At 61.8% G+C, this 27,980-nt stretch overlaps 3 non-coding genes across 3 annotated transcripts; all 3 read left to right on the top strand.

Annotated features, from left to right (window-relative positions):
* The first annotated feature begins 6,684 nt into the window (after positions 1–6,684).
* Positions 6,685–6,803, top strand: LOC131873865 (5S ribosomal RNA). The gene has a single exon (XR_009371750.1). It is a non-coding gene; the product is annotated as a 5S ribosomal RNA (ribosomal RNA).
* A 9,524-nt stretch (positions 6,804–16,327) lies between these two features.
* LOC131873840 (5S ribosomal RNA) lies at positions 16,328–16,446 on the top strand. The gene has a single exon (XR_009371730.1). It is a non-coding gene; the product is annotated as a 5S ribosomal RNA (ribosomal RNA).
* A 7,555-nt stretch (positions 16,447–24,001) lies between these two features.
* LOC131873805 (5S ribosomal RNA) lies at positions 24,002–24,120 on the top strand. The gene has a single exon (XR_009371695.1). It is a non-coding gene; the product is annotated as a 5S ribosomal RNA (ribosomal RNA).
* Positions 24,121–27,980: the final 3,860 nt, after the last annotated feature.

The following is a 27,980-nucleotide window of genomic DNA, read 5'->3' as shown; positions in this document are numbered from 1 at the left end:
TTTTTAGTTTTTCGCCGGGCGTCGCAATGCTATTTGAATTAACCTTTTGCCCGTTTGCGTTCTCGTCGGGGCCGGGCCGGGCCGGGGTGCGGTGCCGGCACTACCGCGCGCGCGGGGGCGATACCGAGCGCGCACCCGAGGCGCCCCGAGCACACAGGCCACGGTGCAACCCGGGCATTGTGTGCGCACCCCGGTGCGCCCGAGGTGCTGCGCGCGCACCCAGGTGAAATCGGTGTGCACCTCGGCCAGTGCGCGCTCGGTCGAGTCGCGCACGTTGGCCAAGGTGTACGGTGATGTTTCTTACTCTAAGGTTCCGCACCAGACGCCTGGGACAGGTGAGCTAAGCTGGGCGGGGCCGGGTGCGCGCCCGGGGCAGGTGCACGCAGCTGGAGAGAGCTTTGGAGCGCACCAGAGGTGGGGCACCTTGGAGCACACTTCGGAGCACACCAATGATGCGCTCCACTCAAAAGTTTCCTGAAGAGGCAAAAAAAGTTGAGATTATAGAATTTCCCACTTGAGAGATTGTAAAAAAAAAAATTTTAAATGAAGGAAACGCGGGTGCCAAGGTGTGCGCGCCCGGGTGTGCAGCCCAGCCAAGGTGTGCGCACCAAGGCGCCCACCCTGGCGAAGGTGCACGCAAGGTGCGCACCGAGGCAAACTAGACAATTAACCCAACTTTCGACTTCGCACGCACCTGCGCACCTTGGAGCGCACTTCGGAGCGCTCCTTGGTGCGCACCAATCTTGGGCACCTCGGAGTGCACCATGGCGCCCACCAAGGTGCGCACCTGGGGCAAACTGAGCTCCGACTTCGTGCGCACCTTGGAGCGCACGAAAGGTGCGCACCATGGCGCCCACCAAGGTGTGCGCACCCTGGCGGAGGTGTGCACCCGGGGCAAACCGAGCTCCGACTTCGTGCGCACCTCGGAGCGCACAAAAGGTGCGCAACCCAGCCAAGGTGTGCGCACCCCGGGCAAACCGAGCTCCGAATCGTGTGCACCAGAGGTGCACGCCATCATGCGCACCTTGGAGCACACTTCGGAGCCCTCCTTGGTGCGCACCGATGTTGTGCACCTCGGAGCGCACCCGGGGAAAACAATGCAATTAACCCGACTTTCGACTTCGTGCGCACCTCGGAGCACACCGAGGTGCGCTGCCTTCACCAATTTCCAGAAAAGGCAAAAAAACATTGAGAAGGTGTGCGCACCGAGGTGCCCACCCTGGCGAAGGTGCACGCGAGGTGCGCACCCGGGGCAAACTGGGCTCCGACTTCGTGCACGCCATGCTGCTCACCTTGGAGCACACTTCGGAGCGCTCAATGGTGCCCAACCCAGCCAAGGTGCCCACCGCGGCGAAGGTGCACGCGAGCTGCGCACCCGGGGCAAACCGGGCTCCGACTTCGTGCACGCCGCACCTTGGAGCACACTTCGGAGCGCTCCTTGGTGCGCACCATGGTGCCCACCAGGGCGCGCAACCCAGCCGCGGTGCCCACCCCGGCGAAGGTGCACGCGAGGTGCGCACCCTGGGCAAACCGGGCTCCGACTTCGTGCACGCCATGGTGCGCACCATGGTGCCCACCGCGGCGAAGGTGCGCACCCGGGGAAAACCGGGCTCCGACTTCGTGCACGCCGCACCTTGGAGCACACTTCTGAGCGCTCCTTGGTGCGCACCATGGTGCCCACCAGGGCGCACCCGGGGCAAACCGGGCCCCGACTTCGTGCACTCCGCACCTTGGAGCACACTTCGGAGCGCTCCTTGGTGCGCACCATGGTGCCCACCAGGGCGCGCAACCCAGCCGAGGTGCCCACCCCGACAAAGGTGCACGCGAGGTGCGTACCCGGGGCAAACCGGGCTCCGACTTCGTGCACGCCATGGTGCCCACCGCGGGGAAGGTGCACGCGAGGTGCGCACCCGGGGCAAACCGGGCTCCGACTTCGTGCATGCCGCACCTTGGAGCACACTTCGGAGCGCTCGTTGGTGCGCACCATGGTGCCCACCCCGGCGAAGGTGCACGCGAGGTGCGCACCCGGGGCAAACCGGGCTCCGACTTCATGCACGCCATGGTGCCCACCGCGGCGAAGGTGCACGCGAGGTGCGCACCCGGGGCAAACCGGGCTCCGACTTCGTGCACGCCGCACCTTGGAGCACACTTCGGAGCGCTCGTTGGTGCGCACCATGGTGCCCACCAGGGCGTGCAACCCAGCCGAGGTGCCCACCCCGGCGAAGGTGCACGCGAGGTGCGCACCCGGGGCAAACCGGGCTCCGACTTCGTGCACGCCATGGTGCCCACCGCGGCGAAGGTGCACGCGAGGTTCGCACCCGGGGCAAACCGGGCTCCGACTTCATGCACGCCGCACCTTGGAGCACACTTCGGAGCGCTCCTTTGTGCGCACCGTGGTGCCCACCAGGGCGCGCAACCCAGCCGAGGTGCCCACCGCGGCGAAGGTGCAAGCGAGGTGCACACCCGGGGCAAACCGGGCTCCGACTTCGTGCACGCCGCACCTTGGAGCACACATCGGGGCGCTCCCGGGTTCGCACCAGCGTTGCGCACCGTGGTGGGCACCTCGGAGCACACCAAGGTGGGCAGCGAGGTGCGCACCTTTGATGCGATGCCTTCACTAATTTCCATAAAAGGCAAAAAAAAATGAGATTTTAAAATTTCCGTTTTGAAAGATAGTGAAAAAAAGGGAATGCTGGTGCCATCTTGAGACCGCCCTGGTGCGCAGCCCAACCAAGGTGTGCGCACCAAGGTGCGCGCCCGGGCAATTGACCCAGCTTCAAACTTCACGCGTGCCAGGGTGGGAGCGCACCCAACAACCGGGCCTGGGAAGAGCCAATGCGAGAAACCCCACCAAACGCTCTAACAAAAAAAGAGGGGGCGCTCCAGTAACCCCGCTTCGGAGCGCACCCGGGGCAAACCCAGCCAAGGTGCCCACCCCGGCCAAGGTGCAGGCGAGGTGCGCACCCGGGGCAAACCAGGCTCCGACAACGTGCACGTCGCACCTTGGAGCACACTTCGTAGCGCTCCCGGGTGCACACCGTAGTGGGCACCTCAGAGCACACCAAGGTGGGCAGCCAGGTGCGCACCTTTGATGCGCTGCCTTCACTAATTTCCAGAAAAGGCAAAAAAAAAGGAGATTTTAAAATTTCCGTTTTGAAAGATGGTGAAAAAAACGGAATGCGGGTGCCATGTTGAGCCCGCCCTGGTGCGCAGCCCAGGTAAGGTGCCCACCCTGGCAAAGGTGCACACCCGGGCAATTAACCCTACTTCCGACTCCGTGCGCGCCAGGGTGGCAACCGGGCCTGGGAAGAGCCAATGCGAGAAACCCCACCAAACGCTCCGACAAAAAAAGAGGGGGCGCTCCAATAACCCCGCTTCGGAGCGCAACCGGGGCAAACCCAGCCAAGGTGCCCACCCCGACGAAGGTGCACGCGAGGTGCGCACCCGGGGCAAACCGGGCTCCGACAACGTGCACGCAGCACCTTGGAGCACACTTCGAAGCACTCCCGGGTGCCCACCGGTGTTGCGCACCGTGGTGGGCAGCGAGGTGCGCACCTTTGATGCGCTGCCTTCACTAATTTCCAGAAAAGGCAAAAGAAAATGAGATTTTAAAATTTCCGTTTTGAAAGATAGTGAAAAAAACAGAACGCGGGTGCCATCTTGAGCCCGCCCTCGTGCGCAGCCCAGGCAAGGCGTGCGCACCAAGGTGCCCACCCTGGCGAAGGTGCGCACCCGGGCAATTAACCCTACTTCCGACTTCGTGCGCGTCAGGGTGGGTGCGCACCCAACAACCGGGCCTGGGTAGAGCCAATGCGAGAAACCCCACCAAACGCTCCGACAAAAAAAGAGGGGGCGCTCCAATAACCCCGCTTCGGAGCGCACCCGGGGCAAACCGGGCTCCGACTTCGTGCACGCCGCACCTTGGAGCACACTTTGAAGCGCTCCTTGGTGCGCACCATGGTGCCCACCAGGGCGCGCAACCCGGCCAAGGTGTGCACACCAAGGTGCGCACCCGGGGCAAACCGGGCTCCGACTTCGTGCACGCCACACCTTGGAGCACAGATCGGGGCGCTCCCGGGTACGCACCAGCGTTGCGCACTGTGGTGGGCACCTCGGAGCACACCAAGGTGGGCAGCGAGGTGCGCACCTTTGATGCGCTGCCTTCACTAATTTCCAGAAAAGGCAAAAAAAAAATAGATTTTAAAATTTCCGTTTTGAAAGATAGTGAAAAAAACGGAACGCGGGTGCCATCTTGAGCCCGCCCTGGTGCGCAGCCCAGGCAAGGTGTACGCACCAAGGTGCCCACCCTGGCGGAGGTGCGCACCCGGGGCAAACCGGGCTCCGACTTCGTGCACGACATGGTGCCCACCAAGGCGTGCAACCCAGCCAAGGTGCCCACCGCGGCGAAGGTGCACGCGAGGTGCGCACCCGAGGTGCACGCGAGGTGCGCACCCGAGGTGCACGCGAGGTGCGCACCCGAGGTGCACACCCGGGGCAAACTGGGCTCCGACTTCGTGCAGGCCGCACCTTGGAGCACACTTCGGAGCGCTCCTTGGTGCGCACCATGGTGCCCACCAGGGCGCGCAACCCAGCCAAGGTCTGCACACCAAGGTGCCCACCCCGGCGAAGGTGCACGCGAGGTGCGCACCCGGGGCAAACCGGGCTCCGACTTCGTGCACGCCGCACCTTGGAGCACACATCGGAGCGCTCCCAGGTTCGCACCAGCGTTGCGCACCTTTGATGCACTGCCTTCACTAATTTCCAGAAAAGGCAAAAAAAAATGAGATTTTAAAATTTCCGTTTTGAAAGATAGTGAAAAAAACGGAACGCGGGTGCCATCTTGAGCCCTTCCTGGTGCGCAGCCCAGGCAAGTTGTGCGCACCAAGGTGCCCACCCTGGCGGAGGTGCGCGCCCGGGGCAAACCGGGCTCCGACTTCGTGCACTGCATGGTGCCCACCAAGGCGCGCAACCCAGCCAAGGTGCCCACCGCGGCGAAGGTGCATGCGAGGTGCACACCCGGGGCAAACCGGGCTCCGACTTCGTGCACGCCGCACCTTGGAGCACACTTCGGAGCGCTCCTTGGTGCGCACCATGGTGCCCACCAGGGCGCACAACCCAGCCAAGGTCTGCACACCAAGGTGCCCACCCCGGCGAAGGTGTAGGCGAGGTGCGCACCCGGGGCAAACCGGGCTCGGACTTCGTGCACGCCGCACCTTGGAGCACACATCGGAGCGCTCCCGGGTTCGCACCAGCATTGCGCACCTTTGATGCGCTGCCTTCACTAATTTCCAGAAAAGGCAAAAAAATAAATAAATATGAGATATTAAAATTTCCGTTTTGAAAGATAGTGAAAAAAACAGAACGCCGGTGCCATCTTGAGCCCGCCCTGGTGCGCAGCCCAGGCAAGTTGTGCGCACCAAGGTGCCCACCCTGGCCAAGGTGGGTCACGGGGTGGGTCCTAGGGTGGGTAACGGGGTGGGTACTAAGGTGCGTGCCAAGGTGGGTAATGGGGTGGGTGCCAAGGTGGGCACCAGGGTGGGTGTGCACCAACCCTAGCCAGGGTAGGTCACGGGGTGGTTGTCGGGGTGGGCGTCAAGGAGCCAAGGTGGGTGGCAAGTAGCCAAGTTGCGTGCCAAGGTGGGTGTCGGGGTGGGTGCCAAGGATCCAAGGTGGGTGCCAAGGAACCAAGGTGGGTGTCTGGGTGGGTGCCAGGGTGGGTCCCAAGGTGAGTGCAAAGGTGGGTGCCAGGGTCGAGGTGAGTGCCAATGTGGGTTCCAAGGTGCCATGGTCAGGGTGAGTGCCAATGTGGGTTCAAAGGTGCTAAGTTGGGTGCGAGGTTGGGTGCCAGGGTGGGTGGGTGCCAAGGTGTGCTAGGTTGAAGCCCGGGTGGGTCGGCATCCCATGGGTGTCGAGTTGGGTGCCTGATGGGTGCTTCTTGTCAAGTTTTAGTCGTCGGGACTCATTTCGAGCCTTAGAGGTCGTTTCTTGTCCGGTTGCCCTGTCTTCGACCTGGGAACCCAATTTTGGTCCTCGGGTCCCATTTTTTTTGGTCTCGCATCCCACTTTTGGCCTGTGGCCTTTTCGGGGTCGATTCTCGTTTTGGGCATCAGAGCATGTTTCTTCTCCTAAAACCCAATATTTGTTTCTTAAGTCTCGGAACACATTTTTGTTCTCGTGGACCCATCATGGGTCTTGGAACGCATTTGTGGTCCTTGGGTCCCATTTTGCATCCCGAAACTTGTTTTTGGTGCTTGATCCCTATTTTGGGTGCCCACCTTGCACCAAGTGCGCACCCGGGGCAAACAGAGCGCCTTGGTGCACCGGGGCAAGATCGAGCGTGCACCCGAGGCGCCCCGAACATGCACCAAGGTGCACTCGGCCCACATGTGAGCGCAGGTCATTGCGCCCGAGGTGGTGTGTGGGCACCGCGTTGCAGACGGGACACTGCACGCACTTGGGCGGGTCGGGTGCGCACACGACGCCCCGTCCCGGTGCATGCACGTAGGCCGACCCGGGTGCACACCCGACGCCCTAGCAAGGTGCGCGCACCCGGGCAGGGCTCACACTTGGCGAACGGGGCGCACTTGGCGAGGGAGGGTGTGCACCTCGACGGGGGTGGGTGGCCGGGGTGGATTCGCACGTGGGTCGCGGTTTGCTAAGTACACACTGCGACAAGCTCATAACGGGTGCGATCATACCAGCGTTAGTGCACCGGATCCCATCAGAACTCTGCAGTTAAGCGTGCTTGGGCCGGAGTAGTACTGGGATGGGTGACCTCCCGGGAAGTCCCGGTTTTGCACCCTTTTTTAGTTTTTCGCCGGGCGTCGCAATGCTATTTGAATTAACCTTTTGCCCGTTTGCGTTCTCGTCAGGGCCGGGCCGGGCCGAGGTGTGGTGCCCGCACTACCGCGCGCGCGGGGGGCGACACCGAGCGCGCACCCGAGGCGCCCCGAGCACACAGGCCACGGTGCAACCCGAGCGTTGTGCGCGCACCCCGGTGCGCCCGAGGTGCTGCGTGCGCACCCAGGTGAAATCGGTGTGCACCTCGGCCAGTGCGCGCTCGGTCGAGTCGTGCACGTTGGCCAAGGTGCACGGTGATGTTTCTTACTCTAAGGTTCCGCACCAGACGCCCGGGACAGGTAAGCGAAGCTGGGCGGGGCCGGGTGCGCGCCCGGGGTAGGTGCACGCTAGTAACGTGCACTTCGGGACCAACGCATCACCGGAAGACAACCGCCAAACATCGAAAGAGTCGCGATGCTCGGCAACCTACGTGCAAAGCGGTCGCACACCGGGTAAGGGAGTGAGAGCCCCAAACATAGCTGGGCGAGGCGCTCACTCCGCTCTTTAACATCTCGTTAATACCGCCAAGGAAATGGCACAAGCACACACACACAAGCATCCTCGGAAGAGGACAGTTCGAGTGACAGGTCAAATCCAAGAGTTCCGAAGACTACCTCCAGGAACAATTGGGAACAAGACCGATTACAAGTCGTCGAGTCTGTTACTGGGTGAACACGAGATGCGCACAGGAAATCGATCAGCCCTCACAATGGCCCAAGGCCAGAGATCGGACTGCTACGATTTACCCCAACAATCATCGTGCCACTCTTCGCAGAGAGGTGATAGACGCCAACGAGCCCGCGCATAGCAATCGAGGTGTAAAAAGGGCGTTGAAGGCAGGAAGCCTGGACGAAAGAGGCTACGAGGTCACCTCGAAGCGGTCTAAGAATCGGGCGCACTTGGGGCGACTACCAGTGCCAGCCCCTTATCCCGCGGTGCGTCCGACACAGAGAAATTTCCAAGGCGGCCAAGGAGCCTCCCCGCATAGCAATCGGGGTGTGAGGTTACGGATGTAGCATGAATAGCAATCGAGGTGTGAGGCGAAGGATGCAGAAGTGAGAGCCGAGGGATGTAGCAGAGATAGCAATCGGGGTGTGTGATGCAGCAGAGATAGCAATCGAGGTGTGCGGTGGGAAGGGCCCAACAGCCAGATGCATGAAGCGACGGATGCAGCAGTGATGACAACCAGGCTGTGAGGAGAGGAGGGATGCAGCCAAGAAAGCAATCAGGGCTTGAGGCAAGGGATGCAGCATGGATAGCAATCATGTTGTGAGGCGAGATTACAAAGGCTAAATGTGAGAGGTTGCAGGGTCGACTCAGAGAGGTCTATGCATGTGAGAGGCTGCAAGCAAGGTCGACTCGGAGCGGTCTATGCATCGGGCGCGCTTGGGGCGACTACCAGTGCCAACCCCTTATCCCGCGACGCGTCCGACAAAGAGAACGTTCCAAGGTGGCCGAGGAGGTTACCAGCCGAGGGATGGCAGTAGTAGCGATAATAGGTATAGTTCCGTGGCGGCCGAGAAGACTCACCGCATAGGAATCGGGATGCGAGGCGAAGGATGCGGCAGGAAGGCCCCTACGGCTAAACGGAAGAGGCTGCAGGGCTGCCTTGGAATGGTCCAAGCGTTGGACGCGATTGGGGCGACTACCAATGCCAACCCCTTATCCCGTGATGCGTTCGATACACAGATAGTTCTGAGGCGGCCGAGGAGCCTCACCGCATACCAATCGGGGTCCGAGGCGAGGGATGGGATGAGAAATCCCCAACGGCTAGACGGAAGAGGCTTCAGGGCCGCCTCGGAATGGTCCGAGCATCGGACGCGCTTGGGGCAACTACCAGTGCCAACCCCTTATCCCGCGATGCGTCCGATACACAGATGATTCCAAGGCGGCCGAGGAGCCTCACCGCATAGCAATCAGGGTGCGAGGCGAGGGATGGGGCGAGAAGGCCCCAACGGCTAGACGGAAGAGGCTTCAGGGCCGCCTCGGAATGGTCCAAGCATCGAACGCGCTTGGGGCGACTACCAGTGCCAACCCCTTATCCCGCGATGCGTCCGATACAAAGATGGTTCCAAGGCGGCCGAGGAGCCTCACCGCATAGCAATCGGGGTTGCGAGGCGAGGGATGCGTCGAGAAGGCTCCAACGGCTAGACGGAAGAGGCTTCAGGGCCGCCTTAGAATGGTCCAAGCATCAGACGCGCTTGGGATGACTACCAGTGACAACCCCTTATCCCGCGATGCGTCCGATACGAAGATAGTTCCAAGGCGGCCGAGGAGCCTCACCGCATAGCAATCGGGGTGCGAGGTGGGGGATGCAGCGAGATGGCCCCAACGGCTAGACGGAAGAGGCTGCAGGGCCGCCTCGGAATAGTCCAAGCATCGGACGCGCTTGGGGCGACTACCAGTGACAACCCCTTATCCCGCGATGCGTCCGACACGAAGATAGTTCCAAGGCGGCCAAGGAGCCTCACCGCATAGCAATCGGGGTGCGAGGTGGGGGATGCGGCGAGATGGCCCCAACGGCTAGACAGAAGAGGCTGCAGGGCCGCCTCGGAATAGTCCAAGCATCGGACGCGCTTGGGGCGACTACCAGTGACAACCCCTTATCCCGTGATGCGTCTGATACGAAGATAGTTCCAAGGCGGCCAAGGAGCCTCACCGCATAGCAATCGGGGTGCGAGGTGGGGGATGCGGCGAGATGGCCCCAACGCGCTTGGGGCGACTACCAGTGACAACCCCTTATCCCGCGATGCGTCCGATACGAAGATAGTTCCAAGGCGGCCGAGGAGCCTCACCGCATAGCAATCGGGGTGCGAGGTGAGGGATGCGGCGAGATGGCCCCAGAGGCTAGACGGAAGAGGCTGCAGGGCCGCCTCGGAATAGTCCAAGCATCGGACGCGCTTGGGGCGACTACCAGTGACAACCCCTTATCCCGCGATGCGTCCGATACACAGATAGTTCCAAGGCGGCCGAGGAGCCTCACCGCATAGCAATCGGGGTGCGAGGTGAGGGATGCGGCGAGATGGCCCCAGAGGCTAGACGGAAGAGGCTGCAGGGCCGCCTCGGAATAGTCCAAGCATCGGACGCGCTTGGGGCGACTACCAGTGACAACCCCTTATCCCGCGATGCGTCCGATACACAGATAGTTCCAAGGCGGCCGAGGAGCCTCACCGCATAGCAATCGGGGTGCGATGTGAGGGATGCGGTGAGATGGCCCCAAAGGCTAGACGGAAGAGGCTGCAGGGCCGCCTCGGAATAGTCCAAGCATCGGACGCGCTTGGGGCGACTACCAGTGACAACCCCTTATCCCGCGATGCGTCCGATACACAGATAGTTCCAAGGCAGCCGAGGAGCCTCACCGCATAGCAATCGTGGTGCGAGGTGGGGGATGCAGCGAGATGGCCCCAAAGGCTAGACGGAAGAGGCTGCAAAGCCGCCTCGGAATAGTCCAAGCATCGGACGTGCATTGGGCGACTACCAGTGCCAACCCCTTATCCCGCGATGCGTCCGATACACAGATAGTTCCAAGGCGGCCGAGGAGCCTCACCGCATAGCAATCGGGGTGCGAGGGGGGGATGCGGCGAGATGGCCCCAACGGCTAGAGGGAAGAGGCTCAAGGCCACCTCAAAATGGTCCAAGCATCGGATGCGCTTGGGGCGACTACCAGTGCCAACCCCTTATCCCGCGATGCATCCGATACACAGATAGTTCCAAGGCGGCCGAGGAGCCTCACCGCATAGCAATCGGGGTGCGAGGCGAGGGATGCGGCGAGAAAGCCCCAACGGCTAGAGGGAAGAGGCTTTAGGTCTGCCTCGGAATGGTCCAAGCATCGGACGCGCTTGGGGCGACTACCAGTGACAACCCCTTATCCCGCGATGCGTCCGATACACAGATAGTTCCAAGGCGGCCGAGGAGCCTCACCGCATAGCAATCGGGGTGCGAGGCAAGGGATGCGGCGAGAAGGACCCAATGGCTAGAGGGAAGAGGCTTCAAGTCCGCCTCGGAATGGTCCAAGCATCGGACGCGCTTGGGGCGACTACCAGTGACAACCCCTTATCCCGCGATGCATCCGATACACAGATAGTTCCAAGGCGACCGAGGAGCCTCACCGCATAGCAATCGGGGTGCGAGGCGAGGGATGCGGCAAGAAGGACCCAACGGCTAGACGGAAGAGGCTTCAGGTCCGCCTCGGAATGGTCCAAGCATCGGACGCGCTTGGGGCGACTACCAGTGACAACCCCTTATCCCGCGATGCGTCCGATACACAGATAGTTCCAAGGCGGCCGAGGAGCCTCACCGCATAGCAATTGGGGTGCGAGGCGAGGGATGCGGCGAGAAGGACCCAACGGCTAGACGGAAGAGGCTTCAGGTCCGCCTCGGAATGGTCCAAGCATCGGACGCGCTTTGGGCGACTACCAGTGACAACCCCTTATCCCGCGATGCGTCCGATACACAGATAGTTCGAAGGCGGCCGAGGAGCCTCACCGCATAGCAATCGGGGTGCTGCGTGAGACAACACAATCCCCTATATAAGTTATTTGTCCGATTCTCACACATCCGAAGAATGGTCATCAAATCGGACAACAGCCCAAACTTCCGACTTCCGTCCCAGAAAGCCCAAGAGCTATCTAAAACGTTCATGGCCGGAACTCGATCGCAGCTATACCAGTCCGCCAAGCAACCCAAAAGCTAGACTGGAGCTCTAGTCGAATCACCTCTGTGGCCATTGCAAGGACGTGTTGGAGCGACTACCATTGCCGAACCATTCCGCAGGTCGAGTCCATACCAAGGCCGCATAGAGATTCACGATGAGCTCCTGCATAGCAATCAGGAGACTTGCCGTGTCCATCACAATCGATAAATCCTGGTGCAAGATTTTTGCATCCGAGGGCTCCAACCAGTCGAGCACCAGCATCAATCGACATAAACGGGCACGGGGGGAGGATGCTCGAGAACAATACCTCCCCTATATAAGTTATTTGTCCGATTCTCAAGCAGCCGAAGTCTGGTCATCGAATCGGGTCAAAGATGACAACTTCCAACTTTACCCACAATGCAAGTCATCGAATCGAACATCGGCCCCCGAGTCGGACTCCATGCGTATGTCAGGTCATCAGACCCAAATTCTGCCTTCCTGCGCATGGCGGGCCATCAACATCAACTCGGTCATCGGACCCAAATTCTGTCTTTCTGCGCAGGGCACGCATTCAACTCGGTCATCGGACCCAAATTCCGCCTTCCTGCGCAGGGCAGGTCATCGGACACAAATTCCGACCTCGCGAGTATGCCTACGTATCGAATCGGTCATCGGACCCAACTTCTGACTTCATCCATACCGTAGGGTCTTTGAGGTTGGCGCGGTGCGCTCAACCCGGGGAGTCGACCCATCGAAGCATACACCTCCCCTATATAAGCTATTTGTCCGATTCCCACACCTGTGTAGTTTGCACCTCCAACCAAGACATCGACCCCAACTTCCGAACTCGACTGCAACGACGGCACCAGCTCCTTGGTGCGCACCTTGCGACGCACAGTGCCAACATTCGCCTTCCTGCACATGGCAGGTCATCGCACCCAAATTCCGACCTCCTGTGCATGCCTACTAATCGAATCGGTCATCGGACCCAACTTCCGACTTTATCCATATAGTAGGGTCTTTGAGGTTGGCGCGGTGCGCTCAACCCGGGGAGTCGACCCATCGAAGCATACACCTCCCCTATATAAGCTATTTGTCCGATTCCCACACCTGTGTAGTTTGCACCTCCAACCAAGACATCGACCCCAACTTCTGAACTCGCTTGCAAAGACCGAACCAGCGCCTTGGTGCGCACCAAAAGTGCGCACTTTTGGAGGGCACTTTTGTGCGCTCCAAAGGTGCGCACTTTTGGAGGGCACTTTTGTGCGCTCCAAAGGTGCGCACTTTTGGAGGGCACTTTTCGTGCACTCCAAAGGTGCACACCTACGTGAGCACCTTCGACCACACCTTGTAGCACACCAAACTCTGACTTTCGACTTCATCCGCAATGCAGGGTCTTTGAGGTTGGCGCAATGTGCACAACCAGGGGAGTCGACCCATCAAACCCAACACCTCCCCTATATAAGCTATTTGTCTGATTCTCATACATGCGTAGCCTGCAGGAGCAATTAGGACATCGACCCCAACTTTCGGCTTCTAAACAAAAACAAGGTCTTTGAGGTTGGTGTAATGCGAACAACTAGGGGAGTCAACCCATCAAACCCAACACCTCCCTTATATAAGCTATTTGTCTGATTCTCATACATGTGTAGTCTACAGGAGCAATTAGGACATCGACCCCAACTTTTGACTTCTTAATGAAAACAAGGTCTTTGAGGTTGACGTAATGCGCACAACCAGGGGAGTCGACCCATCAAACCCAACACCTCCCCTATATAAGCTATTTGTCCGATTCTCATACATGTGTAGCCTGCAGGAGCCATTAGGACATTGACCCCAACTTTTGACTTCTTAACGAAAACAAGGTCTTTGAGGTTGGCGTAATGCGCACAACCAAGGGAGTTGACCCATCAAACCCAACACCTCCCCTATATAAGCTATTTGTCTGATTCTCATACATGTGTAGCCTGCAACAACGATTAGGACATCGGCCCCAACTTCTGAATTTGTCTGCGTTGACCGCACCAAAGGTGCACGCCTTGGTGCTCACCAAAATCCGACTTCCGACTTCTTCTGCAATGCGGGGTCTTTGAGGTTGGCGCAGTGCGCACAACCAGGGGAGTCAACCCACCGAACGCAACACCTCCCCTATATAAGCTATTTGTCTGATTCTCATACATGCGTAGTCTGCAGCAATGATTAGGACATCCACCCCAACTTTCGACTTCTTAAACAAGACAGGGTCTTTGAAGTTGGTGCAGTGCACACAACTAGGGGAGTCGACCCATCAAACGCAACACCTCCCCTATATAAAGCTATTTGTCTGATTCTCATACGTGTAGTCTGCAGCAACGATTAGGACGTCGACCCCAACTTGCGAATTCGTTTGCATTGACTGCACCAAAGGTGCGCGCCTTGGTGTGCACCCTGGAGTGCACTTTGGTGGTCACCTCGGTGCTCACTTTGGTGTGCACCTCGGTGTGCACCAAAGGTCTACACTTTGTAGAGCACCACATAGGGTCTTTGAGAGGTTGGCGCAGTGCGCACACCAAGGTGGGTGTTGAGGTGCGTGCCGAGGTGGGTGGGTGCTAGGGTGCGCTCCATGGTGGGTGCCAGGGTGGGTGCGTGCTAGGGTGGATTCCAAAGAGGGTCATAGGGTGGGTGCCAAGGTGGGTTGGTGATATAGTGGGTTCAAAGGTGGGTACTAGGGTGGGTTCCAAGGTGGGTCACAAGTTGGGTGCCAGGATGCGTGGGTGTTGGGTTGGGTGCCAAGGTGGGCTCCTGCGTGGGTGGGTTTCAAGGTGGACGCGAGGGCGGGTGCCAAGGTGGGTAACAAGTTGGGTGTTAGGATGGGTGAGTGCTAGAGTGGGTGCCAAGGTGGGTGGGTGCTAAGGTGGATGCCAAGGTGGTTCACAGGGTGGGTGGGTTCTAGGGTGAGTTCCAAGGTTGGTCACAGGTTCAGTGCTAGGGTGGATGTCAAGGTGGGTGTCGAGGTGCCTGGGTGCTAGGGTGTGGATGCCAATGTGGGTCATAGGGTGGGTACTAGGGTGGGCTGCAATGTGGGTGCCAAGGTGGGTAACATGCTCGGTGGGTTCTAAATTGGGTGCCAGGGTGGGTGTGCACCCACCTTGCCCGAGGTGGGTGCCAAGGTGCCAGTGTGGGTGGGTGCTAAGGTGGATGCCAAGGTGGGTGAGAAGGTGGGTGATAGGTTGAGTGGTAGGATGGGTGGGTGCCAAGATGGGTCACAGGGTGGGTGTAAGGGTGGGTAGGTGCTAGGGTGGGTGTCAGGGTGGGTGGGTGCTAGGTTGGGTTCCAAGGTGGGTGCGAGGGTGAGTGTCGAGGTGGGTCACAGGTTAGGTGCTACGATGGGTGAGTGCTAGGGTGCAAAGGTGCCAGGGTGGGTGCTAGGATGGGTCGATGCTAGGGTGAGTGGCAAGGTGGGTGCCGAGGTGGGTGCCAAGTTGGGTTCCAAGGTGGGTGCCAAGTGGGCGACTGCTATGGTGGATGCCAAGGTGGGTCACGGGGTGGATGCCAAGTTGCTAGGTTAGGTTCCAAGGTGGGTGCCAACGTGGGTGCTAGGGTGCGTGGGTCACAGGGTGTGTCACAACGTGGGTGCCAGGATGGGTGTGCACCCACACTGGCCAAGACGGGTGCGAGGTTGGGTTCCAAGGCCGGTCACAGGCTGGGTGCTAGCATGGGTGGGTGCCAAGGTGGGCACCAGGGTGGGTGTGCACCCACCCTGGCCAAGGTGGGTCACGGGGTGGGTGGCAAGTAGCCAAGTTGCGTGCCAAGGTGGGTGTCGGGGTGGGTGCCAAGGATCCAAGGTGGGTGCCAAGGAACCAAGGTGGGTGTCTGGGTGGGTGCCGAGGTGGGAGCCAGGGTGGGTCCCAAGGTGAGTGCAAAGGTGGGTGCCAGGGTCAAGGTGAGTGCCAATGTGGGTTCCAAGGTGCCAGGGTCAGGGTGAGTGCCAATGTGGGTTCAAAGGTGCTAAGTTGGGTGCGAGGTTGGGTGCCAGGGTGGGTGGGTGCCAAGGTGTGCTAGGTGGAAGCCCGGGTGGGTCGGCATCCCATGGGTGTCGAGTTGGGTGCCTGATGGGTGCTTCTTGTCAAGTTTTAGTCGTCGGGACTCATTTCGAGCCTTAGAGGTCGTTTCTTGTCCGGTTGCCCTGTCTTCGACCTGGGAACCCAATTTTGGTCCTCGGGTCCCATTTTTTTTGGTCTCGCATCCCACTTTTGGCCTGTGGCCTTTTCGGGGTCGATTCTCGTTTTGGGCATCAGAGCATGTTTCTTCTCCTAAAACCCAATATTTGTTTCTTAAGTCTCGGAACACATTTTTGTTCTCATGGACCCATCATGGGTCTTGGAATGCATTTGTGGTCCTTGGGTCCCATTTTGCATCTCGAAACTTGTTTTTGGTGCTAGATCCCTATTTTGGGTGCCCACCTTGCACCAAGTGCGCACCCAGGGCAAACCGAGCGCCTTGGTGCACCGGGGCAAGATCGAGCGTGCACCCGAGGCGCCCCGAACATGCACCAAGGTGCACTCGGCCCACATGTGAGCGCAGGTCGTTGCGCCCGAGGTGGTGTGTGGGCACCGCGTTGCAGACGGGACACTGCATGCACTTGGGCGGGTCGGGTGCGCACACGACGCCCCGTCCAGGTGCACGCACGTAGGCCGACCCGGGTGCACACTCGACGCCCTAGCAAGGTGCGCGCACCCGGGTAGGGCTCACACTTGGCGAACGGGGCGCACTTGGCGAGGGAGGGTGTGCACCTCGACGGGGGTGGGTGGCCGGGGTGGATTCGCACGTGGGTCGCGGTTTGCTAAGTACACACTGCGACAAGCTCATAACGGGTGCGATCATACCAGCGTTAGTGCACCTGATCCCATCAGAACTCCGCAGTTAAGCGCGCTTGGGCCGAAGTAGTACTGGGATGGGTGACCTCCCGGGAAGTCTCGGTGTTGCACCCTTTTTTAGTTTTTCGCCGGGCGTCGCAATGCTATTTGAATTAACCTTTTGCCCGTTTGCGTTCTCGTCGGGGCCGGGCCAGGCCGGGGTGCGGTGCCCGCACTACCGCGCGCGCGGGGGGTGACACCGAGCGCGCACCCGAGGCGCCCCGAGCACACAGGCCACGGTGCAACCCGGGCGTTGTGTGCGCACCCCGGTGCGCCCGAGGTGCTGCGCGCGCACCGAGGTGAAATCGGTGTGCACCTCGGCCAGTGCGCGCTCGGTCGAGTCGCGCACGTTGGCCAAGGTGCACGGTGATGTTTCTTACTCTAAGGTTCCGCACCAGACGCCCGGGACAGGTGAGCAAAGCTGGGGAGGGCCGGGTGCGCGCCCGGGGCAGGTGCACGCAGCTGGAGAGAGCTTTGGAGCGCACCAGAGGTGCGCACCTTGGAGCACACTTCGGAGCGCACCAATGCTGCGCTCCATTCAAAAGTTTCCTGAAGAGGCAAAAAAAGTTGAGATTATAGAATTTCCCACTTGAGAGATTGTAAAAAAAAAAATTTAAATGAAGGAAACGCGGGTGCCAAGGTGTGCGCACCCGGGTGCGCAGCCCAGCCAAGGTGTGCGCACCAAGGCGCCCACCCTGGCGAAGGTGCACGCAAGGTGCGCACCCGAGGCAAACTGGACAATTAACCCAACTTTCGACTTCGCGCGCACCTGCGCACCTTGGAGCGCACTTCGGAGCGCTCCTTGGTGCGCACCAATCTTGGGCACCTCGGAGTGCACCATGGCGCCCACCAAGGTGCCCACTCGGGGCAAACCGAGCTCCGACTTCGTGCGCACCTTGGAGCGCACGAAAGGTGCGCACCATGGCGCCCACCAAGGTGTGCGCATCAAGGTGCGCACCCTGGCGAAGGTGCGCACCCGGGGCAAACCGAGCTCCGACTTTGTCCGCACCTCGGAGCGCACAAAAGATGCGCAACCCAGCCAAGGTGTGCGCACCCCGGGCAAACCGAGCTTCGAATCGTGCGCACCAGAGGTGCACGCCATCGTGCGCACCAGAGGTGCACGCCATCATGCGCACCTTAGAGCACACTTCGGAGCCCTCCTTGGTGCGCACCGATGTTGTGCACCTCGGAGCGCACCCGGGGAAAACAATGCAATTAACCCGACTTTCGACTTCGTACGCACCTCGGAGCACACCGAGGTGCGCACCTTTGATGCACTGCCTTCACCAATTTCCAGAAAAGGCAAAAAAACATTGAGAAGGTGTGCGCACCGAGGTGCCCACCCTGGTGAAGGTGCACGCGAGGTGCGCACCCGGGGCAAACTGGGCTCCGACTTCGTGCACGCCATGCTGCGCACCTTGGAGCACACTTTGGAGTGCTCAATGGTGCCCAACCCAGCCAAGGTGCCCACCGCGGCGAAGGTGCACGCGAGCTGCGCACCCGGGGCAAACCGGGCTCCGACTTCGTGCACGCCGCACCTTGGAGCACACTTCCGAGCGCTCCTTGGTGCGCACCATGGTGCCCACCAGGGCGCGCAACCCAGCCGCGGTGCCCACCCCGACGAAGGTGCACGCGAGGTGCGCACCCCGGGCAAACCGGGCTCCGACTTCGTGCACGCCATGGTGCGCACCATGGTGCCCACTGCGGCGAAGGTCCGCACCCGGGGCAAACCGGGCTCCGACTTCGTGCACGCCGCACCTTGGAGCACACTTCGGAGCGCTCCTTGGTGCGCACCATGGTGCCCACCAGGGCACGCAACCAGGCCGCGGTGACCACCCTGACGAAGGTGCACGCGAGGTGGGCACCCGGGGCAAACCGGGCTCCGACTTCGTGCACGCCATGGTGCGCACCATGGTGCCCACTGCGGCGAAGGTGCGAACCCGGGGCAAACCGGGCTCCGACTTCGTGCACGCCGCACCTTGGAGCACACTTCGGAGCGCTCCTTGGTGCGCACCATGGTGCCCACCAGGGCGCGCAACCCAGCCGAGGTGCCCACCCCGACGAAGGTGCATGCGAGGTGCGCACCCGGGGCAAACCGGGCTCCGACTTCGTGCACGCCATGGTGCCCACCGCGGCGAAGGTGCACGCGAGGTGCGTACCCGGGGCAAACCGGGCTCCGACTTCGTGCACGCCGCACCTTGGAGCACACTTCGGAGCGCTCGTTGGTGCGCACCATGGTGCCCACCCCGGCGAAGGTGCACGCGAGGTGCGCACCCGGGGCAAACCGGGCTCCGACTTCATGCAGGCCATGGTGCCCACCGCGGCGAAGGTGCACACGAGGTGCGCACCCGGGGCAAACCGGGCTCCGACTTCATGCATGCCGCACCTTGGAGCACACTTCGGAGCGCTCGTTGGTGCGCACCATGGTGCCCACCAGGGCGCGCAACCCAGCCGAGGTGCCCACCCCGGCGAAGGTGCACGCGAGGTGCGCACCCGGGGCAAACCGGGCTCCGACTTCGTGCACGCCATGGTGCCAACCGCGGCGAAGGTGCACGCGAGGTGCGCACCCGGGGCAAACCTGGCTCCGACTTCGTGCAAGCCGCACCTTGGAGCACACTTCGGAGCGCTCCTTGGTGCGCACCATGGTGCCCACCAGGGCGCGCAACCCAGCCGAGGTGCCCACCCCGGCGAAGGTGCACGCGAGGTGCGCACCCGGGGCAAACCGGGCTCCAACTTCGTGCACGCCATGGTGCCCACCGCGGCGAAGGTGCACGCGAGGTGCGCACCCGGGGCAAACCGGGCTCCGACTTCGTGCACGCCGCACCTTGGAGCACACTTTGGAGCGCTCCTTGGTGCGCACCATGGTGCCCACCAGGGCGCGCAACCCAGCCGAGGTGCCCACCCCGGCGAAGGTGCACACGAGGTGCGCACCCGGGGCAAACCGGGCTCCGACTTCGTGCACGCCATGGTGCCCACGGCGGCGAAGGTGCACGCGAGGTGCGCACCCGGGGCAAACCGGGCTCCGACTTCGTGCACGCCGCACCTTGGAGCACACTTCGGAGCGCTCGTTGGTGCGCACCATGGTGCCCACCCCAGCGAAGGTGCACGCGAGGTGCGCACCCGGGGCAAACCGGGCTCCGACTTCATGCACGACATGGTGCCCACCGCGGCGAAGGTGCAAGCGAGGTGCACACCCAGGGCAAACCAGGCTCCGACTTCGTGCACGCAGCACCTTGGAGCACACTTCGGAGCGCTCGTTGGTGCGCACCATGGTGCCCACCAGGGCGCGCAACCCAGCCGAGGTGCCCACCCCAGTGAAGGTGCACGCGAGGTGCGCACCCAGGGCAAACCGGGCTCCGACTTCGTGCACGCCATGGTGCCCACCGCGGTGAAGGTGCACGCGAGGTGCGCACCCGGGGCAAACCGGGCTCCGACTTCGTGCACGCCGCACCTTGGAGCACACTTCGGAGCGCTCCTTGGTGCGCACCATGGTGCCCACCAGGGCGCGCAACCCAGCCGAGGTGCCCACCCCGGCGAAGGTGCACGCGAGGTGCGCACCCGGAGCACACCAAGGTGGGCAGCGAGGTGCGCACCTTTGATGCGATGCCTTCACTAATTTCCATAAAAGGCAAAAAAAAATGAGATTTTAAAATTTCCGTTTTGAAAGATAGTGAAAAAAAGGGAATGTTGGTGCCATCTTGAGCCCGCCCTGGTGCGCAGCCCAGCCAAGGTGTGCGCACCAAGGTGCGCGCCCGGGCAATTGACCCAGCTTCCAACTTCGTGCGTGCCAGGGTGGGAGCGCACCCAACAACCGGGCCTGGGAAGAGCCAATGCAAGAAACCCCACCAAACGCTCTGACAAAAAAAGAGGGGGCGCTCCAGTAACCCCGCTTCGGAGCACACCCGGGGCAAACCCAGCCAAGGTGCCCACCCCGGCCAAGGTGCAGGCGAGGTGCGCACCCGGGGCAAACCGGGCTCCGACAACGTGCACGTCGCACCTTGGAGCACACTTCGTAGCGCTCCCGGGTGCGCACCGTGGTGGGCACCTCAGAGCACACCAAGGTGGGCAGCTAGGTGCGCACCTTTGATGCGCTGCCTTTACTAATTTCCAGAAAAGGCAAAAAAAAAGGAGATTTTAAAATTTCCGTTTTGAAAGATAGTGAAAAAAACGGAACGCGGGTGCCATCTTGAGCCCGCCCTGGTGCGCAGCCCAGGTAAGGTGCCCACCCTGGCAAAGGTGCGCACCCGGGCAATTAACCCTACTTCCGACTCCGTGCGCGCCAGGGTGGCAACCGGGCCTGGGAAGAGCCAATGCGAGAAACCCCACCAAACGCTCCGACAAAAAAAGAGGGGGCGCTCCAATAACCCCGCTTCGGAGCGCAGCCGGGGCAAACCCAGCCAAGGTGCCCACCCCGACGAAGGTGCACGCGAGGTGCGCACCCGGGGCAAACCGGGCTCCGACAACGTGCACGCAGCACCTTGGAGCACACTTCGAAGCACTCCCGGTTGCCCACCGGAGTTGCGCACCGTGGTGGGCAGCGAGGTGCGCACCTTTGATGCGCTGCCTTCACTAATTTCCAGAAAAGGCAAAAGAAAATGAGATTTTAAAATTTCTGTTTTGAAAGATAGTGAAAAAAACAGAACGCGGGTGCCATCTTGAGCCCGCCCTGGTGCGCAGCCCAGGCAAGGCGTGCGCACCAAGGTGCCCACCCTGGCGAAGGTGCGCACCCGGGCAATTAACTCTACTTCCGACTTCGTGCGCGTCAGGGTGGGTGCGCACCCAACAACCGGGCCTGGGAAGAACCAATGCGAGAAACCCCACCAAACGCTCCGACAAAAAAAGAGGGGGCGCTCCAATAACCCCGCTTCGGAGCGCACCCGGGGCAAACCGGGCTCCGACTTCGTGCACGCCGCACCTTGGAGCACACTTCGAAGCGCTCCTTGGTGCGCACCATGGTGCCCACCAGGGCGCGCAACCCAGCCAAGGTGTGCACACCAAGGTGCGCACCCGGGGCAAACCGGGCTCCGACTTCGTGCACGCCACACCTTGGAGCACAGATCGGGGCGCTCCCGGGTTCGCACCAGCGTTGCGCACCGTGGTGGGCACCTCGGAGCACACCAAGGTGGGCAGCGAGGTGCACACCTTTGATGCGCTGCCTTCACTAATTTCCAGAAAAGGCAAAAAAAAACTAGATTTTAAAATTTCCGTTTTGAAAGATAGTGAAAAAAATGGAACGCGGGTGCCATCTTGAGCCCGCCCTGGTGCGCAGCCCAGGCAAGGTGTACGCACCAAGGTGCCCACCCTGGTGGACGTGCGCACCCGGGGCAAACCGGGCTCCGACTTCGTGCACGGCATGGTGCCCACCAAGGCGTGCAACCCAGCCAAGGTGCCCACCGCGGCAAAGGTGCACGCGAGGTGCGCACCCGAGGTGCACGCCCGGGGCAAACCGGGCTCCGACTTCGTGCAGGCCGCACCTTGGAGCACACTTCAGAGCGCTCCTTGGTGCGCTCCATGGTGCCCACCAGGGCGCGCAACCCAGCCAAGGTCTGCACACCAAGGTGCCCACCCCGGCGAAGGTGCACGCGAGGTGCGCACCCGGGGCAAACCGGGCTCCGACTTCGTGCACGCCGCACCTTGGAGCACACATCGGAGCGCTCCCAGGTTCGCACCAGCGTTGCGCACCTTTGATGCGCTGCCTTCACTAATTTCCAGAAAAGGCAAAAAAAAATGAGATTTTAAAATTTCCATTTTGAAATATAGTGAAAAAAACGGAACGCGGGTGCCATCTTGAGCCCTTCCTGGTGCGCAGCCCAGGCAAGTTGTGCGCAGCAAGGTGCCCACCCTGGCGGAGGTGCGCGCCCGAGGCAAACCGGGCTCCGACTTCGTGCACTGCATGGTGCCCACCAAGGCGCGCAACCCAGCCAAGGTGCCCACCGCGGCGAAGGTGCACGCGAGGTGCACACCCGGGGCAAACCGGGCTCCGACTTCGTGCACGCCGCACCTTGGAGCACACTTCAGAGCGCTCCTTGGTGCGCACCATGGTGCCCACCAGGGCGCGCAACCCAGCCAAGGTCTGCACACCAAGGTGCCCACCCCGGCGAAGGTGCAGGCGAGGTGCGCACCCGGGGCAAACCGGGCTCGGACTTCGTGCACGCCGCACCTTGGAGCACACATCGGAGCGCTCCCGGGTTCGCACCAGCATTGCGCACCTTTGATGCGCTGCCTTCACTAATTTCCAGAAAAGGCAAAAAAAAATAAAATATGAGATTTTAAAATTTCCGTTTTGAAAGATAGTGAAAAAAACGGAACGCCGGTGCCATCTTGAGCCCGCCCTGGTGCGCAGCCCAGGCAAGTTGTGCGCACCAATGTGCCCACCCTGGCCAAGGTGGGTCACGGGGTGGGTCCTAGGGTGGGTAACGGGGTGGGTACTAAGGTGCGTGCCAAGGTGGGTCATGGGGTGGGTGCCAAGGTGGGCACCAGGGTGGGTGTGCACCAACCCTAGCCAGGGTAGGTCACGGGGTGGTTGTCGGGGTGGGCGTCAAGGAGCCAAGGTGGGTGGCAAGTAGCCAAGTTGCGTGCCAAGGTGGGTGTCGGGGTGGGTGCCAAGGATCCAAGGTGGGTGCCAAGGAACCAAGGTGGGTGTCTGGGTGGGTGCCAGGGTGCGTCCCAAGGTGAGTGCAAAGGTGGGTGCCAGGGTCGAGGTGAGTGCCAATGTGGGTTCCAAGGTGCCAGGGTCAGGGTGAGTGCCAATGTGGGTTCAAAGGTGCTAAGTTGGGTGCGAGGTTGGGTGCCAGGGTGGGTGGGTGCCAAGGTGTGCTAGGTGGAAGCCCGGGTGGGTCGGCATCCCATGGGTGTCGAGTTGGGTGCCTGATGGGTGCTTCTTGTCAAGTTTTAGTCGTCGGGACTCATTTCGAGCCTTAGAGGTCGTTTCTTGTCCGGTTGCCCTGTCTTCGACCTGGGAACCCAATTTTGGTCCTCGGGTCCCATTTTTTTTGGTCTCGCATCCCACTTTTGGCCTGTGGCCTTTTCGGGGTCGATTCTCGTTTTGGGCATCAGAGCATGTTTCTTCTCCTAAAACGCAATATTTTTTTCTTAAGTCTCGGAACACATTTTTGTTCTCGTGGACCCATCATGGGTCTTGGAACGCATTTGTGGTCCTTGGGTCCCATTTTGCATCCCGAAACTTGTTTTTGGTGCTTGATCCCTATTTTGGGTGCCCACCTTGCACCAAGTGCGCACCCGGGGCAAACCGAGCGCCTTGGTGCACCGGGGCAAGATCGAGCGTGCACCCGAGGCACCCCGAACATGCACCAAGGTGCACTCGGCCCACATGTGAGCGCAAGTCATTGCGCGCGAGGTGGTGTGTGGGCACCGCGTTGCAAACGGGACACTCCACGCACTTGGGCGGGTCGGGTGCGCACACGACGCCCCGTCCAGGTGCACGCACGTAGGCCGACCCGGGTGCACACCCGACGCCCTAGCAAGGTGCGCGCACCCGGGCAGGGCTCACACTTGGCGAACGGGGCGCACTTGGCGAGGGAGGGTGTGCACCTCGACGGGGGTGGGTGGCCGGGGTGGATTCGCACGTGGGTCGCGGTTTGCTAAGTACAAACTGCGACAAGCTCATAACGGGTGCGATCATACCAGCGTTAGTGCACCGGATCCCATCAGAACTCCGCAGTTAAGCGCGCTTGGGCCGAAGTAGTACTGGGATGGGTGACCTCCCGGGAAGTCCCGGTGTTGCACCCTTTTTTAGTTTTTCGCCGGGCGTCGCAATGCTATTTGAATTAACCTTTTGCCCGTTTGCGTTCTCGTCAGGGCCGGGCCGGGCCGGGGTGTGGTGCCCGCACTACCACGCGCGCGGGGGCGACACCGAGCGCGCACCCGAGGCGCCCCGAGCACACAGGCCACGGTGCAACCCGGGCGTTGTGTGCGCACCCCGGTGCGCCCGAGGTGCTGCGCGCGCACCCAGGTGAAATCGGTGTGCACCTCGGCCAGTGCGCGCTCGGTCGAGTCGCGCACGTTGGCCAAGGTGTACGGTGATGTTTCTTACTCTAAGTTTCCGCACCAGACGCTCGGGGCACCTTGGAGCACACTTCGGAGCGCACCAATGATGCGCTCCACTCAAAAGTTTCCTGAAGAGGCAAAAAAAGTTGAGATTATAGAATTTCCCACTTGAGAGATTGTAAAAAAAAAAATTTTAAATGAAGGAAACGCAGGTGCCAAGGTGTGCGCGCCCGGGTGCGCAGCCCAGCCAAGGTGTGCGCACCAAGGCGCCCACCCTGGCGAAGGTGCACACAAGGTGCGCACCGAGGCAAACTGGACAATTAACCCAACTTTCGACTTCGCGCGCACCTGCGCACCTTGGAGCGCACTTCGGAGTGCTCCTTGGTGCGCACCAATCTTGGGCACCTCGGAGTGCACCATGGCGCCCACCAAGGTGCGCACCCAGGGCAAACTGAGCTCCGACTTCGTGCGCACCTCGGAGCGCACAAAAGGTGCGCAACCCAGCCAAGGTGTGCGCACCTCGGGCAAACCGAGCTCCGAATCGTGCGCACCAGAGGTGCACGCCATCGTGCGCACCTTGGAGCACACTTCGGAGCCCTCCTTGGTGCGCACCGATGTTGCGCACCTCGGAGCGCACCCGAGGAAAACAATGCAATTAACCCGAATTTCGACTTCTGCACACCTCGGAGCACACCGAGGTGCGCACTTTTGATGCGCTACCTTCACCAATTTCCAGAAAAGGCAAAAAAACATTGAGAAGGTGTGCGCACCGAGGTGCCCACCCTGGCGAAGGTGCACGCGAGGTGCGCACCCGGGGCAAACTGGGCTCCGACTTCGTGCACGCCATGCTGCGCACCTTGGAGCACACTTCGGAGCGCTCAATGGTGCCCAACCCAGCCAAGGTGCCCACCGCGGCGAAGGTGCACGCGAGCTGCGCACCCGGGGCAAACCGGGCTTCGACTTCGTGCACGCCGCACCTTGGAGCACACTTCGGAGCGCTCCTTGGTGCGCACCATGGTGCCCACCAGGGCGCGCAACCCAGTCGCGGTGCCCACCCCGGCGAAGGTGCACGCGAGGTGCGCACCCGGGGCAAACCGGGCTCCGACTTCGTGCACGCCATGGTGCGCACCATGGTGCCCACCGCGGCGAAGGTGCGCACCCGGGGCAAACCAGGCTCCGACTTCGTGCACGCCGCACCTTGGAGCACAATTCGAAGCGCTCCTTGGTGCGCACAATGGTGCCCACCACGGCGCACCCGGGGCAAACCGGGCTACGACTTCGTGCACGCCGCACCTTGGAGCACACTTCGGAGCGCTCCTTGGTGTGCACCATGGTGCCCACCAGGGTGCGCAACCCAGCCGAGGTGCCCACCCCGGCGATGGTGCACGCGAGGTGCGCACCCGGGGCAAACCCGGCTCCGACTTCGTGCACGCCATGGTGCCCACCGCGGCGAAGGTGCACGCGAGGTGCGCACCCGGGGCAAACCGGGCTCCGACTTCGTGCACGCCGCACCTTGGAGCACACTTCGGAGCGCTCGTTGGTGCGCACCATGGTGCCCACCCCGACGAAGGTGCACGCGAGGTGCGCACCCGGGGCAAACCGGGCTCCGACTTCATGCACGCCATGGTGCCCACCGCGGCGAAGGTGCACGCGAGGTGCGCACCCGGGGCAAACCGTGCTCCGACTTCGTGCACGCCACACCTTGGAGCATACTTCAGAGCGCTCGTTGGTGCGCACCATGGTGCCCACCAGGGCGCGCAACCTAGCCGAGGTTCCCACCCTGGCGAAGGTGCACGCGAGGTGCGCACCCGGGGCAAACCGGGCTCCGACTTCGTGCACGCCATGGTGCCCACCGCGGCGAAGGTGCACGCGAGGTGCGCACCCGGGGCAAGCCTGGCTCCGACTTCGTGCACGCCGCACCTTGGAGCACACTTCGGAGCGCTCCATGGTGCGCACCATGGTGCCCACCAGGGCGCGCAACCCAGCCGAGGTGCCCACCCCGGCGAAGGTGCACGCGAGGTGCGCACCCGGGGCAAACCAGGCTCCGACTTCGTGCATGCCATGGTGCCCACCGCGGCGAAGGTGCACGCGAGGTGCGCACCCGGGGCAAACCGGGCTCCGACTTCGTGCACGCCGCACCTTGGAGCACACTTCGGAGCGCTCGTTGGTGCGCACCATGGTGCCCACCCCGGCGAAGGTGCACGCGAGGTGCGCACCCGGGGCAAACCGGGCTCCGACTTCATGCACGCCATGGTGCCCACCGCGGCGAAGGTGCACGCGAGGTGCCCACCCGGGGCAAACCGGGCTCCGACTTCGTGCACGCCACACCTTGGAGCATACTTCGGAGCGCTCGTTGGTGCGCACCATGCTGCCCACCAGGGCGCGCAACCTAGCCGAGGTGCCCACCCCGGCGAAGGTGCACGCGAGGTGCGCACCCGGGGCAAACCGGGCTCCGACTTCGTCCACGCCATGGTGCCCACCGTGGCGAAGGTGCACGCGAGGTGCGCACCCGGGGCAAACCTGGCTCCGACTTCGTACACGCCGCACCTTGGAGCACACTTCGGAGCGCTCCTTGGTGCGCACCATGGTGCCCACCAGGGCGCGCAACCCAGCTGAGTTGCCCACCCCGGCGAAGGTGCACGCGAGGTGCACACCCGGGGCAAACCGGGCTCCGACTTCGTGCACGCCATGGTGCCCACCGCGGCGAAGGTGCACGTGAGGTGCGCACCCGGGGCAAACCGGGCTCCGACTTCGTGCACGCCGCACCTTGGAGCACACTTCGGAGCGCTCCTTGGTGCGCACCAGGGCGCGCAACCCAGCCGAGGTGCCCACCCCGGCGAAGGTGCACGCGAGGTGCGCACCCGGGGCAAACCGGGCTCCGACTTCGTGCACGCCGCACCTTGGAGCACACATCGGGGCGCTCCCGGGTTCGCACCAGCATTGCGCACCGTGGTGGGCACCTCGGAGCACACCAAGGTGGGCAGCAAGGTGCGCACCTTTGATGCGATGCCCGCCCTGGTGTGCGCAGCCCAGCCAATGTGTGCGCACCAAAGTGCGCGCCCGGGCAGTTGACCCAGCTTCCAACTTCGCGCGTGCCAGGGTGGGAGCGCACCCAACAACCGGGCCTGGGAAGAGCCAATGTGAGAAACCCCACCAAATGCTCTGACAAAAAAAGAGGGGGCGCTCCAGTAACCCCGCTTCGGAGCGCACCCGGGGCAAACCCAGCCAAGGTGCCCACCCCGGCCAAGGTGCAGGCGAGGTGCGCACCCGGGGCAAACCGGGCTCCGACAACGTGCACGTCGCACCTTGGAGCACACTTCGTAGCGCTCCCGGGTGCACACCGTGGTGGGCACCTCAGAGCACACCAAGGTGGGCAGCCAGGTGCGCACCTTTGATGCGCTGCCTTCACTAATTTCCAGAAAAGGCAAAAAAAAAGGAGATTTTAAAATTTCCGTTTTGAAAGATAGTGAAAAAAACGGAACGCGGGTGCCATCTTGAGCCCGCCCTGGTGCGCAGCCCAGGCAAGGCGTGCGCACCAAGGTGCCAACCCTGGCGAAGGTGCGCACCCGAGCAATTAACCCTACTTCCGACTTCGTGCGCGT

The sequence above is a fragment of the Cryptomeria japonica genome, chromosome 2 (assembly GCF_030272615.1).
Source record: "Cryptomeria japonica chromosome 2, Sugi_1.0, whole genome shotgun sequence".
NCBI classification, from domain to species: Eukaryota; Viridiplantae; Streptophyta; class Pinopsida; order Cupressales; family Cupressaceae; genus Cryptomeria; species Cryptomeria japonica.
This window is presented reverse-complemented; position numbering and strand designations above follow the sequence as displayed.